Genomic DNA, 19,596 nt, shown 5'->3' with positions numbered 1-19,596 from the left:
CAGACACACAGTCAGTCAGTAGCACACAGTCAGTCAGATACACGAACGCAAACACAGTCAGTCACACGCACGCACACACACAGTCAGACACACACACACACACACACACAGTCAGACACACACACAGTCAGACACATACACAATCAGACACACGCACACACACAGTCAGTCATGCACACACACACACACACAGTCAGTCATGCACACACACACACAGTCAGTCAGTCAGTCACACACAGTCAGTCAGTCACACACAGTCAGTCAGTCAGTCACACACACACAGTCAGTCTCTCACACACACACACACACACACACACACACACACACACACAGTCAGTCACACACACACACACACACACACACACACACACACACACACACACACACACACACACACACACAGTCAGACACACACACACATACACACACAGTCATTCACACACACAGTCAGTCACACACCCACACACACACACACACAGTCAGACACACACGCAGTCAGACATACACAATCAGACACACGCACACACACAGTCAGTCATGCACACACACACACACACACACACACAGTCAGTCATGCACAAACACACACTCAGTCAGTCAGTCAGTCACACACAGTCAGTCAGTCTCACACAGTCAGTCAGTCAGTCAGTCACACACACACACAGTCAGTCACACACACACACACACAGTCAGTCACACACACACACACACACACACACACACACACACGTACACACACACACACACACACACACACACACACACACACACACAGTCAGTCACACACACACACACACACAGCCAGTCACACACACAGTCAGTCACACACACACACACAGTCAGTCACACACAGTCAGTCACACACACAGTCAGTCACACACACACATACACACACACACACACACACACACACACACAGTCAGTCACACACACACAGTCAGTCACACACACACAGTCAGTCACACACACACACACACACAGTCAGTCAGTCACACACACACACAGTCAGTCAGTCAGACAGACAGACAGACAGACAGACAGACAGACAGACAGACAGACAGACAGACAGACAGACAGTGTGTGACTGTCAGTCAGTCAGTCAGTCAGTCAGTCACACACACACACAGTCAGTCAGTCAGTCACACACACACACACACACACACACACACACAGTCAGTCACACACACACACACACACACACACACACACACACACACACACACACACACACACAGTCAGACACACACACACATACACACACAGTCATTCACACACACAGTCAGTCACACACCCACACACACACACACACAGTCAGACACACACGCAGTCAGACATACACAATCAGACACACGCACACACACAGTCAGTCATGCACACACACACACACACACACACACACAGTCAGTCATGCACAAACACACACTCAGTCAGTCAGTCAGTCACACACAGTCAGTCAGTCTCACACAGTCAGTCAGTCAGTCAGTCACACACACACACAGTCAGTCACACACACACACACACAGTCAGTCACACACACACACACACACACACACACACACACACGTACACACACACACACACACACACACACACACACACACACACACACACACAGTCAGTCACACACACACACACACACAGCCAGTCACACACACAGTCAGTCACACACACACACACAGTCAGTCACACACAGTCAGTCACACACACAGTCAGTCACACACACACATACACACACACACACACACACACACACACAGTCAGTCACACACACACAGTCAGTCACACACACACAGTCAGTCACACACACACACACACACAGTCAGTCAGTCACACACACACACAGTCAGTCAGTCAGACAGACAGACAGACAGACAGACAGACAGACAGACAGACAGACAGACAGACAGACAGACAGTGTGTGACTGTCAGTCAGTCAGTCAGTCAGTCAGTCACACACACACACAGTCAGTCAGTCAGTCACACACACACACACAGTCAGTCAGTCACACACAGTCAGTCAGTCACACACACACACAGTCAGTCAGTCACACACACACACAGTCAGTCAGTCACACACACACACACACAAGTCAGTCACACACACACACACACACAAGTCAGTCAGTCAGTCACACACACACACACACACACACACAAGTCAGTCAGTCAGTCACACACACACACACACAAGTCAGTCAGTAGCACACAGTCAGTCGCACACACACGAGTAAGTCAGTCAGTAGCACACAGTCAGTCGCACACAGTCAGTCAGTCAGATACACGAACGCACGCACACAATCAGTCAGTCAGATACACGAACGCACACGCAGTCAGTCAGTCAGATACACGAGCACACGCACAGTCAGTCAGACAGATACACGCACACACACAGTCAGTCACACACACACACAGTCAGTCACACACACACACACAGTCAGTCACACAGTCAGTCACACACACACACACACAGAGAGTCAGTCACTCACACACACAGTCAGTCACTCACACACACACACACACACACACACACACACACACAGAGTCACTCACACACACAGACACAGAGTCACACTGTTTTTCGCTCACCACAAACCAAGTCACTTCTGCAGTCCTCATTTTAAGAACGGCCAGTAAAGCCACCAGCTGCTTTGGGGTTGAGTGAAGTCGTGTAGTTTTTCTCATTAAGTGTTTTTAAGCTTTCTCTAGATTGCATTGGTTTTAGAAGAATTAGCCTCTTAGCATCCTGTTATTTTTCTCACATGAAAGTGGGAAGGTCTCCGTGCGCTCAGAGGAGAGTTTCACTTTGACTTTTCCCTGGCAGTGACGCATAGCAACTTTCTCATTTCTACTAAAGCAGGCCACGTGGTCATATCTATCACATCTCTTAGCTCAGGGAAGATCAGTGGTTATTTACTAGAATATATAGTAATCAGTTTTACTACTATTCTCATTCTTGCTAGCATTTCACCTCTGCCAGGAAAGATAAGCCGATATTTGACCACAGCAACGTGACATTTTAAAGGTCCACTGCTGTTACTGTTATGGTCTAATACAGCAGCCTTTGATAGGTGACAATTCATGTTGAATGATTTAAGTATGAAAGGGGGCAGGTGATTTATGCAAAATTAGTAATTTTAAATATTCTCATTTAGTTTCCTTTATGTCATTTGTGTGATGATGGAGAAAACAACTACTTTCATACAGTGTAGTTTGGTTCCTCCAAAAAGGGGAACAGGTTGGGAAAAAAATTCCTCACTCAGCATATGGTGAGCAAAGAGCTGTGATCTGTTATAACCTTGTTGTTTTATACAAAATCCCCATTCAGCCCTACAGTCACTCATTCAAGTCATAATCTCTCTGTTATTAAACAAGTGAACCACGCTGAGTAGGACGTCCATGGAGGACTAATTAAAATGGCTGCCATGACATGACTGGCATCGGGCTGCTACTGTTAGGTCAGCACCTAGTCACAGAAAACCATACAGCCATTTTCCAGCCAAGGAGAGGGCTCACAAAAATGAGAAATAGCGATTAAATGAATCACTAACCTTTGATGATATTCATCAGATAGCACTCACAGGACTTCATGTTACACAATAAATGCATTGTCTCAAACAAACATCCGGTGAAAGTGCAGAGAGCCACTTCAAATTACAGAAATACTCATAATAAACATTGATAAAAGATGGAAATATAAATAAACTTCTCCTTAATGCAACCGCTGTGTCCGATTTTAAAATGGCTTTGCGATTATGTTAGGTCAGCGCTAGTTACAGAAAAATATCTAGACGTTTTCCAAAGAAGGAGAGGTGTCAGAAATAGCGTTATAAATATTCACTTACCTTTGATGATCTTGATCGGAATGCACTCCCAGGAATCCCAGTTCCACAATAAATGTTTGTTTTGTTCGATAGAGTCCATCATATACAGTATGTCCAAATATCTCCTTTTTGTTCAGTAATCCAAATGCATAATGCTTGATCACTTGTTCAGACAAAATGTCAAACAGGTTCTATTACACTTCGTAGAAACATGTCAAACAGGTTCTATTACACTTCGTAGAAACATGTCAAACAATGTATAGAATCAATCTTTCGGATGTTTTTAACATAAATCTTCAATAATGTTCCAACCGGAGAATTCCTTTGTCTTTAGAAATGAAATGGTCGCAGCTACCTCTATCTTGCGAGCTCGTGATCAGCTCATGGCACTCTGCTAGACACCTGGTTGAAACAGCTCTCTTTCTATCCCCCTTCACAGTAGAAGCCTCAAACAAGGTTCTAAAGACTGTTGACATATAGTGGAAGCCTTAGGAAGTGCAATATGACCCCATAGACACTGTATATTCGATAGGCAATCACTTAACCTGTTAGATCTCTAGGGGCGCTATTTCATTTTTGGATAAAAAACGTTCCCGTTTTAAGCGCGATATTTTGTCACGAAAAGATGCTCGACTATGCATATTCTTGACAGTTTTGGAAAGAAAACACTCTGAAGTTTCAGAATCTGCAAAGATTTTGTCTGTAAGTGCCCCAGAACTCATTCTACAGGCGAAACCAAGATGATGCATCAACCAGGAATTAGCAGAATTTCTGAAGCTCTGTTTTCCATTGTCTCCTTATATGGCTGTGATTGCGCAAGGAATGAGCCTACACTTTCTGTCGTTCGCCCAAGGTCTTAGCAGCATTGTGACGTATTTGTAGGCATATCATTGGAAGATTGACCATAAGAGACTACATTTTCCAAGTGTCCGCCTGGTGTCCTGCGTGGAATTCGGTGCGCAATTGCCAGCTGCTCGTACTTTTCCATTTGATATAGGGGAGAAACCATGTGTCCAAGAACGATGTATCAATGAAGAGATATGTGAAAAACACCTTGATGATTGATTCTAAACAACGTTTGCCATGTTTTCAGTCGATATTATGGAGTTAATTTGGAAAAAAGTTCGCGTTTTGAGGACTGAATTTTCGGATTTTTTTTGGTAGCCAAATGTGAGGTATAAAACGGAGCTATTTCTAATACACAAGGAATCTTTTTGGAAAAACTGAGCATCTGCTATCTAACTGAGAGTATCCTCATTGAAAACATCAGAAGTTCTTCAAAGGTAAATGATTTTATTTGAAGGCTTTTATGTTTTTGTTAATGTTGCGTGCTGGATGCTAACGCTAAATGCTAACGCTAAATGCTAACGCTAGCTAGCTACTTTTACACAAATTATTGTTTTCCTATGGTTGAGAAGCATATTTTGAAAATCTGAGATGACAGTGTTGTTTACAAAAGGCTAAGCTTGAGAGATGGCATATTTATTTCATTTCATTTGCGATTTTCATGAATAGTTAACGTTGTGTTATGCTAATGAGCTTGCTGATAGATTTACACAATCCTGGATACAGGGGTTTTTTCATAGCTAAACGTGACGCAGAAAACGGAGCGATTTGTCCTAAACAAATAATCTTTCAGGAAAAACTGAACATTTGCTATCTGAGAGTCTCCTCATTGAAAACATCTGAAGTTCTTCAAAGGTAAATGATTTTATTTGAATGCTTTTCTGTTTTTTTGTGTAAATGTTGCCAGCTGAATGCTAATGCTAAATGCTACGTTAGCCATCAATACTGTTACACAAATGCTTGTTTTGCAATGGTTGAGAAGCATATTTTGAAAATCTGAGATGACAGTGTTGTTAACAAAAGGCTAAGCTTGAGAGCTAGCATATTTATTTCATTTAATTTGCGATTTTCATGAATAGTTAACGTTGCGTTATGGTAATGAGCTTGAGGCTGTAGTCACGATACCGGATCCGGGTTTGGGAGATCAGAGAGGTTAAACTACAAACCTCAGATTTCCCACTTCCTGGTTGATTTTTTTCTCAGGTTTTTGCCTGCCATATGAGTTATATTATACTCACAGACATCATTCAAACAGTTTTAGAAACTTCAGAGTGTTTTCTATCCAAATCTACTAATTATATGCATATTCTAGCTTTTGGGCATGAGTAGCAATCAGTTTACTCAGGGCACCTTTTTATCCAAGCTACTCAATACTGCCCCACAGTCCCAAAGAAGTTAATGGAAGCCTCTCCAACATAATCCAGGTTGAATCAGGTATTCCCCAAGGTAGCTATTTAGGCCCCTTAAAGCATTAGATCTTTAATAACAACATGCTTTGAGTAAAGCCAGTGTGTCTATGTATGCAGATGACTCAACACTATACACGTCAACTACTACAGCAACTGAAATGACTGCAACACTTAACAAAGAGCTGCAGTTAGTTTCGGAATGGGTAGCAAAGAATAGGTTTGTCCTAAATATTTTTATCCCCAAGTCCAGAACGGACTATTAGGCAGTGCCCAGTACTACATAGAGCCATGACTACATGGAACTCTATTCCACATCAAGTAACTGACGCAAGCAGTAGAATCAGATTTAAAAAGGTAAGAATACACATTATGCAACAACAGGGACTGTGAAGAGACACATACAAAGGTACAGACACATGCATACACTACCGGTTTTAGAACACCTACTCATTCAAGGGTTTTTCTTTACTATTTGCTACATTGTAGAAATAATAGTGAAGACATCAAAACTATGAAATAACACATATGGAATAATGTAGTAACCAAATGTTAAACAAATCAAAATATATTTGAGTTTCTTCAAAGTAGCCACCCTTTGCCTTGATGACATCTTTGCACACTCTTGACATTCTCTCAACCAGCGTTATGAGGTAGTCACCTGGAATGCATTTCTATTGACAAGTGTGCCTATTTAAAACTTAATCTGTGGAATTTCTTTCCTTCTTAATGTGTTTGAGCCAATCCATTGTGTTGTGAAAAGGTGGGAGGAGTATACAGAAGATAGCCCTATTTGGTATAAGACCAAGTCCATACTATGGCAAGAACAGCTCAAATAAACAAAGAGTAACAACAGTCCATCATTACTTTAAGACATGAAGGTCAGTCAATCCGGAAAATGTCATGAACTTTGAAAGTTTCTTCAAGTGCAGTTGCAAAAACCATCAAGCGCTATGATGAAACTGGCTCTCATGAGGACCGCCACAGGAATGGAAATTGCAGCCCAAATAAATGCTTCACAGAGTTCAAGTAACAGACACATCTCAACATCAACTGTTCAGAGGAGACTGCGTGAATCCGGCCTACATGGTCAAATTTCTGCAAAGAAACCACTACTAAAGGACACCAATAATAAGAAGAGACTTGCTTGGGCCAAGAAACACGAGCAATGTACATTAGACCGGTGGAAATATGTCCTTTGGTCTGGAGTCCAAATTGGAGATTTTTGGTTCCAACCGCCGTGTGTGAATGGATGATCTCCACATGTGTATTTCCCCCGTAAAGCATGGAGGAGGAGGTGCGATGGTGTGGGGTGCTTTTCTGGTGACACTGTCTGTGATTTATTTACAATTCAAGGCACACTTAACCAGCATCACTACCACAGCATTCTGCAGCAATATGCCATCCCATCTGGTTTGCACTTAGTGGGACAATCATTTGTTTTTTAACAGGACAATGACCCAACACACCTCCAGGCTCTGTAAGGGCTATTTGACCAAGAAGGAGAGTGATGGAGTGCTGCATCAGAGGACCTGGCCTCCACAATCACCCGACCTCAACCCAATTGAGATGGTTACTACGTGAATCCGTATGTGTTATTTCAAAGTTTATTCTACAATGTAGAAAATAGTAAAAAATAAAGAAAAACACTTGAATGAGTAGGTGTTCTAAAACATTTGACCGGTAGTGTACATTGTGATATTGTTGTATAGTGGTTTTAAACATTTTGTGTTGTAAATATGTGGTGGTGTAATAATGTTATGATGTACTGTTTTGCAGGAAGTTATCAACTGCTGTTTATGTAGAGCGGCGATAAAAAGAAACAGTCTTGCATGGAAAGCACTCTTCATACTTCAAAAGGCTGATAAATAAATAGTGTGCGTACACAATGTATCACTAGCCTTCCCTCAGGACTCATCTAAAATACCATATTGTATGCTTTATGCATGGCAGTAACCTAATACAGTTGAAGTCGGAAGTTTACACCTCAGACAAATACATTTAAATTCAGTTTTTCACAATTCCTGACATTTAATCCTAATAAAAAATCCCTGTCTTAGGTCAGTTAGGATCACCACTTTATTTTAAGAATGTGAAATGTCAGAATAAAAGTACAGAATTATTTATTTCAGCTTTTATTTCTGTCATCACATTCCCAGTGGGTCAGAAGTTTACATACACTCAACTAGTATTTGGCAGCATTGCCTTTAAATTGTTTAACTTATGTCAAATGTTTCAGGTAGCCTTCCACAAGCTTCCCACAGTAAGTTGGGTGAATTTTGACCTATTCGTCCTGACAGAGCTGGAGTAACTGAGTCAGGTTTGTAGGCCTCCTTGCTCGCACACACTTTTTCAGTTCTGCCCACACATTTTCTACAGGATTGAAGTCTGGGCTTCATGATGGCCACTCCAATACCTTGATTTTGTTGTCCTTAAGCCATTTTGCCACAACTTTGGAAGTATGGTTGGGGTCATTGTCCATTTGGAAGACCCATTTGCGACCAAGCTTTAACTTCCTGACTGATGTCTTGAGATGTTGCTTCAATATACAGTGCCTTGCGAAAGTATTCGGCCCCCTTGAACTTTGCGACCTTTTGCCACATTTCAGGCTTCAAACATAAAGATATGAAACTGTATTTTTTTGTGAAGAATCAACAACAAGTGGGACACAATCATGAAGTGGAACGACATTTATTGGATATTTCAAACTTTTTTAACAAATCAAAAACTGAAAAATTGGGCGTGCAAAATTATTCAGCCCCCTTAAGTTAATACTTTGTAGCGCCACCTTTTGCTGCGATTACAGCTGTAAGTCGCTTGGGGTATGTCTATCAGTTTTGCACATCGAGAGACTGACATTTTTTCCCATTCCTCCTTGCAAAACAGCTCGAGCTCAGTGAGGTTGGATGGAGAGCATTTGTGAACAGCAGTTTTCAGTTCTTTCCACAGATTCTCGATTGGATTCAGGTCTGGACTTTGACATGGCCATTCTAACACCTGGATATGTTTATTTTTGAACCATTCCATTGTAGATTTTGCTTTATGTTTTGGATCATTGTCTTGTTGGAAGACAAATCTGTGTCCCAGTCTCAGGTCTTTTGCAGACTCCATCAGGTTTTCTTCCAGAATGGTCCTGTATTTGGCTCCATCCATCTTCCCATCAATTTTAACCATCTTTCCTGTCCCTGCTGAAGAAAAGCAGGCCCAAACCATGATGCTGCCACCACCATGTTTGACAGTGGGGATGGTGTGTTCAGCTGTGTTGCTTTTACGCCAAACATAACGTTTTGCATTGTTGCCAAAAAGTTCAATTTTGGTTTCATCTGACCAGAGCACCTTCTTCCACATATTTGGTGTGTCTCCCAGGTGGCTTGTGGCAAACTTTAAACTACACTTTTTATGGATATCTTTAAGAAATGGCTTTCTTCTTGCCACTCTTCCATAAAGGCCAGATTTGTGCAATATACGACTGATTGTTATCCTATGGACAGAGTCTCCCACCTCAGCTGTAGATCTCTGCAGTTCATCCAGAGTGATCATGGGCCTCTTGGCTGCATCTCTGATCAGTCTTCTCCTTGTATGAGCTGAAAGTTTAGAGGGACGGCCAGGTCTTGGTAGATTTGCAGTGGTCTGATACTCCTTCCATTGCAATATTATCGCTTGCACAGTGCTCCTTGGGATGTTTAAAGCTTGGGAAATCTTTTTGTATCCAAATCCGGCTTTAAACTTCTTCACAACAGTATCTCGGACCTGCCTGGTGTGTTCCTTGTTCTTCGTGATGCTCTCTGCGCTTTTAACGGACCTCTGAGACTATCACAGTGCAGGTGCATTTATACGGAGACTTGATTACACACAGGTGGATTGTATTTATCATCATTAGTCATTTAGGTCAACATTGGATCATTCAGAGATCCTCACTGAACTTCTGGAGAGAGTTTGCTGCACTGAAAGTAAAGGGGCTGAATAATTTTGCACGCCCAATTTGTCAGTTTTGGATTTGTTAAAAAAGTTTGAAATATCCAATAAATGTCGTTCCACTTCATGATTGTGTCCCACTTGTTGTTGATTCTTCACAAAAAAATACAGTTTTATATCTTTATGTTTGAAGCCTGAAATGTGGCAAAAGGTCGCAAAGTTCAAGGTGGCCGAATACTTTCGCAAGGCACTGTATCCACATCATTTTCCTGCCTCATGATGCCATCTATTTTGTGAAGTGCGCCAGTCCCTCCTGCAGCAAAGTACCCCCACAACATGATGCTGCCACCCCTCGACCCCAGGCTTGCAAGCCTCCCCCTTTTTCCTCCAAACATAACGATGGTCATTATGGCCAAACAGTTCTATTTTTGTTTCATCAGACCAGAGGACATTTCTCCAAAAAGTACGATCTTTGTCCCCGTGTGCAGTTGTAAACCATAGTCTGGCTTTTTTTATGGCGGTTTTGGAACCGTGGCTTCTTCCTTGCTGAGCGGCCTTTCAGGTTATGTCGATATATAACTCGTTTTACTGTGGATATTGATACTTTTGTACCTGTTTCCTCCAGCATCTTCACAAGGTCCTTTGCTGTTGTTATGGGATTGATTAGCACTTTTCGCACCAATGTACGTCCAACTCTAGGAGACGCGCCTCGTTCCTAAGCGGTTTTACGACTGCGTGGTCCCATGGTGTTTATACTTGTGTACTATTGTTTGTGCAGATGAACGTGGTACCTTCAGGCGTTTTGGAAATTGCTCCCTGTTACGTTCCCCAGTTTATGTGTTGTAGTTTGTGTATTTGCATGTGTTTTATTTCAGGAAATGGCTTCCTGAAATCCCTCAAGCAGCTGATTGGTTGACTCCAGGGCTAATTGGAGAGCTGACCCCGCCCCCTTGTCAAGACACAGCTGTCTCCAGTTACATTCATTCTGAAGCTATATAAAAGCCAGTGTTCTGTTCAGGAGAGAGAGATTTGGAGGTAGGGATTGCTGAGAGAGATTTTGCTGAAGTCATTGCAGAGCGATTGTTTGTGATAGAGAGTTTTTTTGCTAGAGGTTGATTTTGATGGGAGTTCATTGCTGGGAAGTTGGTATGTTCTGTGAGTTTGTTGCTCAGGTAGAGGTTATTTGATGTCCTTTGTTTTTTAGTTTGTTTGTGAAATTGTTATTCCCATGTTTCATTTGTTCCCAGGGGGGAAGGGGAAGGCACCTTGGGAGTGCTTAGGCAAGAGGCCCGCGGGCATACATACAGTGCCTTGCGAAAGTATTCGGCCCCCTTGAACTTTGCGACCTTTTGCCACATTTCAGGCTTCAAACATAAAGATATAAAACTGTATTTTTTTGTGAAGAATCAACAACAAGTGGGACACAATCATGAAGTGGAATGACATTTATTGGATATTTCAAACTTTTTTAACAAATCAAAAACTGAAAAATTGGGCGTGCAAAATTATTCAGCCCCCTTAAGTTAATACTTTGTAGCGCCACCTTTTGTTGCGATTACAGCTGTAAGTCGTTTGGGGTATGTCTCTATCAGTTTTGCACATCGAGAGACTGACATTTTTTCCCATTCCTCCTTGCAAAACAGCTCGAGCTCAGTGAGGTTGGATGGAGAGCATTTGTGAACAGCAGTTTTCAGTTCTTTCCACAGATTCTCGATTGGATTCAGGTCTGGACTTTGACTTGGCCATTCTAACACCTGGATATGTTTATTTTTGAACCATTCAATTGTAGATTTTGCTTTATGTTTTGGATCATTGTCTTGTCGGAAGACAAATCTGCGTCCCAGTCTCAGATCTTTTGCAGACTCCATCAGGTTTTCTTCCAGAATGGTCCTGTATTTGGCTCCATCCATCTTCCCATCAATTTTAACCATCTTCCCTGTCCCTGCTGAAGAAAAGCAGGCCCAAACCATGATGCTGCCACCACCATGTTTGACAGTGGGGATGGTGTGTTGCTTTTACGCCAAACATAACGTTTTGTATTGTTGCCAAAAAGTTCAATTTTCTTTTCATCTGACCAGAGCACCTTCTTCCACATGTTTGGTGTGTCTCTCAGGTGGCTTGTGGCACACTTTAACCGACACTTTTTATGGATATCTTTAAGAAATGGCTTTCTTCTTGCCACTCTTCCATAAAGGCCAGATTTGTGCAATATACGACTGATTGTTGTCCTATGGACAGAGTCTCCCACCTCAGCTGTAGATCTCTGCAGTTCATCCAGAGTGATCATGGGCCTCTTGGCTGCATCTCTGATCAGTCTTCTCCTTGTATGAGCTGAAAGTTTAGAGGGACGGCCAGGTCTTGGTAGATTTGCAGTGGTCTGATACTCCTTCCATTTCAATATTATCGCTTGCACAGTGCTCCTTGGGATGTTTAAAGCTTGGGAAATTTTTTTGTATCCAAATCTGGCTTTAAACTTCTTCACAACAGTATCTCGGACCTGCCTGGTGTGTTCCTTGTTCTTCGTGATGCTCTCTGCGCTTTTAACGGACCGCTGAGACTATCACAGTGCAGGTGCATTTATACGGAGACTTGATTACACACAGGTGGATTGTATTTATCATCATTAGTCATTTAGGTCAACATTGGATCATTCAGAGATCCTCACTGAACTTCTGGAGAGAGTTTGCTGCACTGAAAGTAAAGGGGCTGAATAATTTTGCACGCCCAATTTTTCTGTTTTTGATTTGTTAAAAAAGTTTGAAATATCCAATAAATGTCGTTCCACTTCATGATTGTGTCCCACTTGTTGCTGATTCTTCACAAAAAAATACAGTTTTATATCTTTATGTTTGAAGCCTGAAATGTGGCAAAAGGTTGCAAAGTTCAAGGGGGCCGAATACTTTCGCAAGGCACTGTATACCCGTAGAATATTCATTGTCTAGGCACACTAGGTAAGACCTGGGCGCACCACTCCCTGTATTTTGGTTAGGGCACCAGGTGGTGCTAAATTAGGTAAGTAGTGGGTAGGCAGGTAAGATAGGAGAGGGGGGGGCTTTGAGATTTACTTTCTTTGCTTTGGTTCCGTCCAGCCCCTTTTCCCCATATTACCTCGTAAAGGAATAAAGTCCTTGTAAACGGTACCACATTCTGCCTGTTGTCATCCTTACTCGCACCTACAGTCCATACCTTTTTCGCTTCACTGAGAGTTTAGTTGTAGCAGGGTGTTGCGTTCCCTCTTCATAGAGGCGTGCGTAACACTCCCAAGGATGAGCCAGACTTACGGAGGTCTACAATTTTTTTCCTGAGGTCTTGGCTGATTTCTTTTGATTTTTCCCATGATGTCAAGCAAAGAGGCACTAAGTTTGAAGGTAGGCCTTGAAATACATCCACAGGTACACCACCAATTGGCTCAAATTATGTCAATTAGCCTATCAGAAGCTTCTAAAGCCATGACATAATTTTCTGGAATTTTCCAAGCTGTTTAAAGGCACAGTCAACTTAGTGTAACAGTACAAATTTAGACCGTCCCCTCGCCCATACCCGGGCGCGAACTAGGGACCTTCTGCACACATCAACAGTCACCCTCGAAGCATCGTTACCCATCGCTCCACAAAAGCCGCGGCCCTTGCAGAGCAAGGGGAACTACTACTTCAAGGTCTCAGCAAGTGACGTCACTGATTGAAACGCTATTTAGCGCCCACGCTAACGAAGCTAGCCGTTTCACATCCGTTACACTCACCCCCCTTTTGACCTTCCTCCTTTTTCCGCAGCAACCAGTAATCCGGGTCAACAGCATCAATGTAACAGTACAAATTTAGACCGTCCCCTCGCCCATACCCGGGCGCGAACTAGGGACCTTCTGCACACATCAACAGTCACCCTCGAAGCATCGTTACCCATCGCTCCACAAAAGCCGCGGCCCTTGCAGAGCAAGGGGAACTACTACTTCAAGGTCTCAGAGCAAGTGACGTCACTGATTGAAACGCTATTTAGCGCCCACGCTAACGAAGCTAGCCGTTTCACATCCGTTACATTAGTGTATGTAAACTTCTGACCCACTGGAATTGTGATCCAGTGAATTATAGGTGAAATAATTTGTCTGTAAACAATTGTTGGAAAAATGACTTATGCACAAAGTAGATGTCCTAACCGACTTGCTAAAAGTATAGTTTGTTAACAAGAAATGTGTGGTGTGGTTGAAAAACGAGTTTTAATGACTCCAACGTAAGTGTATGTAAACTTCCGACTTCAACTGTAGGTATGACTGACCTGAATGTACCTGAGTAGCTCTACATGGTGGTAGGGCATCGAGGCACCCACACCAGTATCAACAGAGAAAAACACAAGTACAAGAAGCAACCAGCAAGACAACTTTCCTTCATTGTAGGCCTACTTTCTGTCAGTTGATCCCCATCTAACATATTAACATTTTTCCTGAAGGCACAAAACCATGGTCTAACAGAATACTATGACCAGAGACTTAAGAATGTCCCAAGTGTGGGGGTTTCTGGTCATCAACGTGGACATCACCTGTTCCAAGAGCGACCCTGGCTATGATCTACCTGAAGACCAACAACAGGTGATAATTGATTCCACCACATCTCATCTTTAGATACCCTTCAACGAAAAGTAATGCCGTGTTCTACTAGATTTGACTCTTCAATCTCCCATCTAATCTTGCATGGTGCCTCACAGAACATCTTGACCCCAGCGCTCCAGCACATAGCTTATAACTGGGGAAAAAAGTCATTTTGAATCATTTTAGGTTTTTCCTGGTTCTGTTTCCGTATTGGACAATAGGCTCAGGCTTCCATTAACACCTCTTTCTCACCCTCTCATAGGTTTATCGCAGGTTGGCTGAAAGCTCCAGACACCATGTTCCTCCTGGACTGCACTCTGGGTCAGTACAGACCTGCCTTATCTCAGTGTACTCTGGGTCAGTACAGACCTGCCTTATCTCAGTGTACTCTGGGTCAGTACAGACCTGCCTTATCTCAGTGTACTCTGGGTCAGTACAGACCTGCCTTATCTCAGTGTACTCTGGGTCAGTACAGACCTGCCTTATCTCAGTATACTCTGGGTCAGTACAGACCTGTCTTTTTCACTGAACCAAACCCCCGGAGCTCTCCGTCAGTGGTTCCCAACCTAGGTGTGGGACGCCACATTTTCCTTGAGGGTTGCGGGCCCTACTTGATTTGCAACATTTCTGGGATCTTTTATTTCAGCTCATGAAACATGGGACCAAAGCTTTACATGTTACGTTAATATTTTTGTTCAGTAAAATGGCTGATCCTGTACACTAACACGTTTTAGGTCGTCACTAGCTTCTAAACCCACAGTCATAAACCCCGCCCATTTCTACAATTTCTCTTCTTAAAATGTGATTTTAAACCTGATCTTAACCACACTGCTAACCTTAACTTAAGACCTGAAAGCACATTTTTGTTGCCAATTTTGACTTTGTGGCTGTGGAATCTGACTTTGTGGCTGTGGAATCTGACTTTGTGGATATAGAAGCTTGGCACTGTCTCCTCTCCCTCCTCAGACACTGGCTAGGTGTATCATCATGTGGGATGAGATTCTGCCCAACTCGAAAGCAGCAATATGCCTCCGGTAACTCCCCTCAATATGCACACAAACACCTTGGCTCATTAGACACAAGTCACTGCCAGCACAAACCTCTACTCAGGACCTGTGGTAATAATATTATGAGTTCGGCATCGGGTTCTTAGGGCCAACAGTGTAGATGTCCATAGACATTAGAGGTTGGTTCCAAGGCTCTTCATGTTGTTAGTTAGTCATAGTGAATGACATCAACGCTAATAAGGAAACACGTTTTGGTCCTCAAATGAGGCTTCAGTGCCAAGAGGATGTGACTGGCAACAAGCCTCAGACATTTCCTGCAGCTTGACCAATTTACACATCAACCGTATTAAATTAGTTAGTATCCCACAGTTTTTTTACAACGCTAACACAATATATATTCTTTGTTTTGCATCCACATAATTCAAGAAAACATTGGGAATCCAGTGGTTTCGGAGGCTTTAAACATGAAAACCATAGCGTGACTACAAACTGACTACAAGTTCTCTTAGCTTTCTCAGCATAGCTGGATATAAGAGACAGAGATGGTGTGTTTAGTAACATGAGAATGTGTGGGATGACTCCTGTCCTCAGGCAAGCCCATGACCACATAATTGCTGGAACCTGAATGACTGTGGGATTCCACTTCGCTGGCTCGGCCAACTCTGACGCATTCGACTGCTTGGTAAGAAGCGAACATTTCAAAATAAGTTGGAGTTAATTGGCTAGTTTGTCTGTAACCCTTTTGTTTCTTTCACAGTAAAGTTTCGCAAGGAACTTCATGCAGTGTTTGACATCAGCAACGGCTGTAAGTTGCACTACTCTCATGCTTCTGTCCAATGTAACCATAATGTCCATATAAGGCAATAGAATAAAGTCCAGTTTAAAGTTTGCATCAAAGTCACCACTCTTCTGCCAGACAGGCCACTATAACTTACAGATGTGTCTGAGCATGTTGTTGTCCATGGTGATGGCTGGCTCAGGTGACCTGAAGGTGCTGGAGCTCTGCCGCGTCCTCCAGAAGAGGACCAGAACTATGACCCACCACATGGCCCTGGGAGGAGGGAGGTGAGACATGTTTCAACCAGCCTCTCCAATGGTTATAGCCTACACAGATATTGCTTGTACTGTCTTTTGCCTAGGTGTTGTACCTTTCACAATGTCATCTGTATTGATGTAAATTGTATGTTTTGCTACAGACCTAGATAATGGAACTACGTTACAGTGGCAAGAAAACGTATGCGAACCCTTTGGAATTACCTGGTTTTCTGCATAAATTGGTCATCAGATTTGATCTGATCTTCATCGAAGTCACAACAATAGACAAACACAGTCTGCTTAAACTAATAACACACAAACAATTCTATGTTTTCTTGTCTTTACTGAACACACCATGCAAACATTCACAGTGTAGGTTGGAAAAAATATGTGAACCCTTGGATTTAATAACTGGTTGACCCTCCTTTGGCAGCAATAAACTCAATCAAACATTTTCTGTAGTTGCGGATCAGAACTGCACAACGGTCAGGAGGAATTTTAGACCATTCATCTTTGGAAAACTGTTTCAGTTCAGCAATGTTCTTAGGATGTTTGGTGTGAACCGCTCTCGAGGTCATGCCACAGCATTTTACATCAAGTTGAGGTCAGGACTCTGACTGGGCCTCTCCAGGAGGTGTATTTTCTTCTGTTGAAGCCATTCTGCTGCTGATTGACGTCTGTGTTTTGGGTCGTTGTCCTGTTGCATCACCCAACTTCTGTTGAGCTTCAATTGCTGGACAGATAGCCTTACATTCTCCTGCAAAATGTCTTGATAAACTTGGGAATTCATTTTTCTGTCGATGATGGCAAGCTGTCCAGTCCCTGAGGCAGCAAAGCAGCCCCAAACCATGAAACTCCCTCCAAAATACTTTACAGTTGGGATGAGGTTATGATGTTGGTGTGCTGGGCCTTTTATTTTTCTCCACACAGTGTTGTGTTCCTTCCAAACAACTCAACTGTAGTTTCATCTGTCCACAGAATATTTTGCCAGAAAGGCTGTGGAACATCCAGGTGCAGTTTTGCAAACTTCAGACGTGCAGTAATGTTTTTTTTTGACAACAGTGGCTTCTTCCGTGGTGTCCTCCCATGAACACCATTCTTGTTTAGTGTTTTACGTATCGTAGACTCATCAACAGAGATGTTAGCATGTTCCAGAGATTTCTGTTAGTCTTTAGCTGACACTCTTAAGATTCTTCTGAACTCATTGAGCATTCTGCACGGTACTCTTGCAGTCATCTTTGCAGGACGGCCACTCTGAGGGAGAGAAGCAACAGGGCTGAACTTTCTCCATTTATAGACATTTGTCTTACTTATTTGACTGATGAACATCAAGACTTTTAGAGATACTTTTGTAACCCTTTCCAGCTTTATGCAAGTCAACAATTCTTAATCTTAGGTATTCCGAGATCTCTTTTGTTCGAGGCACTGTTCACATCAGGCAAAGCTTCTTGTGAATAGCAAACTCAAATTCAGTTTTTTTATAGGACTAGGCAGCTCTAACCAACATCTCCAATCTCTTCTCATTGATTGGACTCCAGGTTAGCTGACTCCTGTCTCCGATTAGCTTTTGGAGAAGTCATTAGCCTAGGGGTCCACATACACATACGAATGTTTAAATTATGTGTTCAATATAGACAAGAAAAATACAATAATTTTCTTGCCACTGTATAATGAGATGTGGGAGAGTAGTCTTGTTATGTGAGTGTTCTTCATAACAAATGCAGTTCAAATATCCCAGGCTTATGCAAGCAGTGACTAAGGTGTCTTTTTGTACGTAACAATACTCATTACTGATGTTAAATCTGTCTCGTCCTCAACATTTACTGTACAAACCCTTTGATTTTAGACTTGCCTTATTTTAGGGTGGACAATTTCAGGCCCACATAACTTCAAGGTCGCAATTTGAATGGCCTTATTGTAGTATTCTCAACCTATTCCTGCCATCAACACACACCTGCATCAGGAAAGATTGAAGAGGGGAGCAGACACATGGCGTCTTTATTTCAATCTCTCTCTCGCCCTCTCGCTCTCTCTCGATGTGGTCTGTGGAGAGTGCTTTCATTCTGCGTAGTAACCAATCACCATACGGCCCTGTCAGTCTGGCTCATCATGAAACCTGAAGTGAAACACTTCTCTTCTCATTTTGTGTAGCTACAGAGTTCACCAGTGAGCCTAGTCTAGGGAATGGTGTGATTGAAACATAGTAATATTGTTTAGGAACACGTTTCTGAAAATGAATTTGAGTGGCGCTAAATCAACAGCTGTTCTCAGTCATTATGTGACTCTACAGTTCAAGATGAGATCAGTGTTCAGTTGACTTTTGCTCTGTATGTTTGTGGGTCTTGTTATCAAGCTGACTCATGTAGTAAATAGTGCTGTTGTTTTCACCTCTGCCTGTAATACACATAGTAAAAACCAGAACATCCCACCCAGCCAGTTCACTTTATCCGTTGCCATGTAGACTGGATGAGTGTCAGCTCGTGGGCTGAGAACTAATCTCTTCAGCTGGTGTTTTAAGAGGCGGCGAGGCAACCCCTCACCCACACTAATCTAAACAAGTGATTTCTCTCTCCAAGCCGACACAATGGTTTGAACCAGCCTAAGCACACACTTAACCGAAGCCTTTATCTTTTAAGTAGAGCTTTTATGAGCACAAAGGACGTCAGGTAGATAACAATTCAAAGCTGTTTTGCACAGGCCAAATTCCTAATTTATTCATGGGACCTATTCACAAAAAACTCTATTATGATATGTGCTAACATCAACACTGTGACTTTGATTTATTGCTATGTCTGAGTCTGACGTAGCGCTCTGTTATCCTGTGCTTGTCCTCTCCCAGGTACACTCCAACTCAGCCATCGCTACCTTGCCATGTGCGCTCTACCACCAGTTTCCTGTCCACAGCACAGTTAACCGGTAAGACGTACAATCTCTGGAAATACCAACATTTGGTACAGCTTACCAGCGCTCTAAAATAGCATGACAGA

At 42.6% G+C, this 19,596-nt stretch overlaps 1 protein-coding gene across 1 annotated transcript in view; it reads left to right on the top strand.

Moving 5' to 3' along the window:
* Nucleotides 1-19,596, top strand: part of anapc1 (anaphase promoting complex subunit 1) — a 51,724-nt gene that overhangs the window by 26,151 nt on the left and 5,977 nt on the right. Inside the window, 7 exon segments of the mRNA XM_090184690.1 lie at nucleotides 14,429-14,567; nucleotides 14,830-14,888; nucleotides 15,534-15,601; nucleotides 16,166-16,256; nucleotides 16,332-16,379; nucleotides 16,555-16,639; nucleotides 19,449-19,525. The gene's annotated coding sequence lies outside the window, so the exon portion shown is untranslated.

This window comes from Oncorhynchus mykiss, chromosome 1, assembly GCF_057628025.1.
Source record: "Oncorhynchus mykiss isolate SJ-2025 chromosome 1, ASM5762802v1, whole genome shotgun sequence".
NCBI lineage: Eukaryota > Metazoa > Chordata > Actinopteri > Salmoniformes > Salmonidae > Oncorhynchus > Oncorhynchus mykiss.
This window is presented reverse-complemented; position numbering and strand designations above follow the sequence as displayed.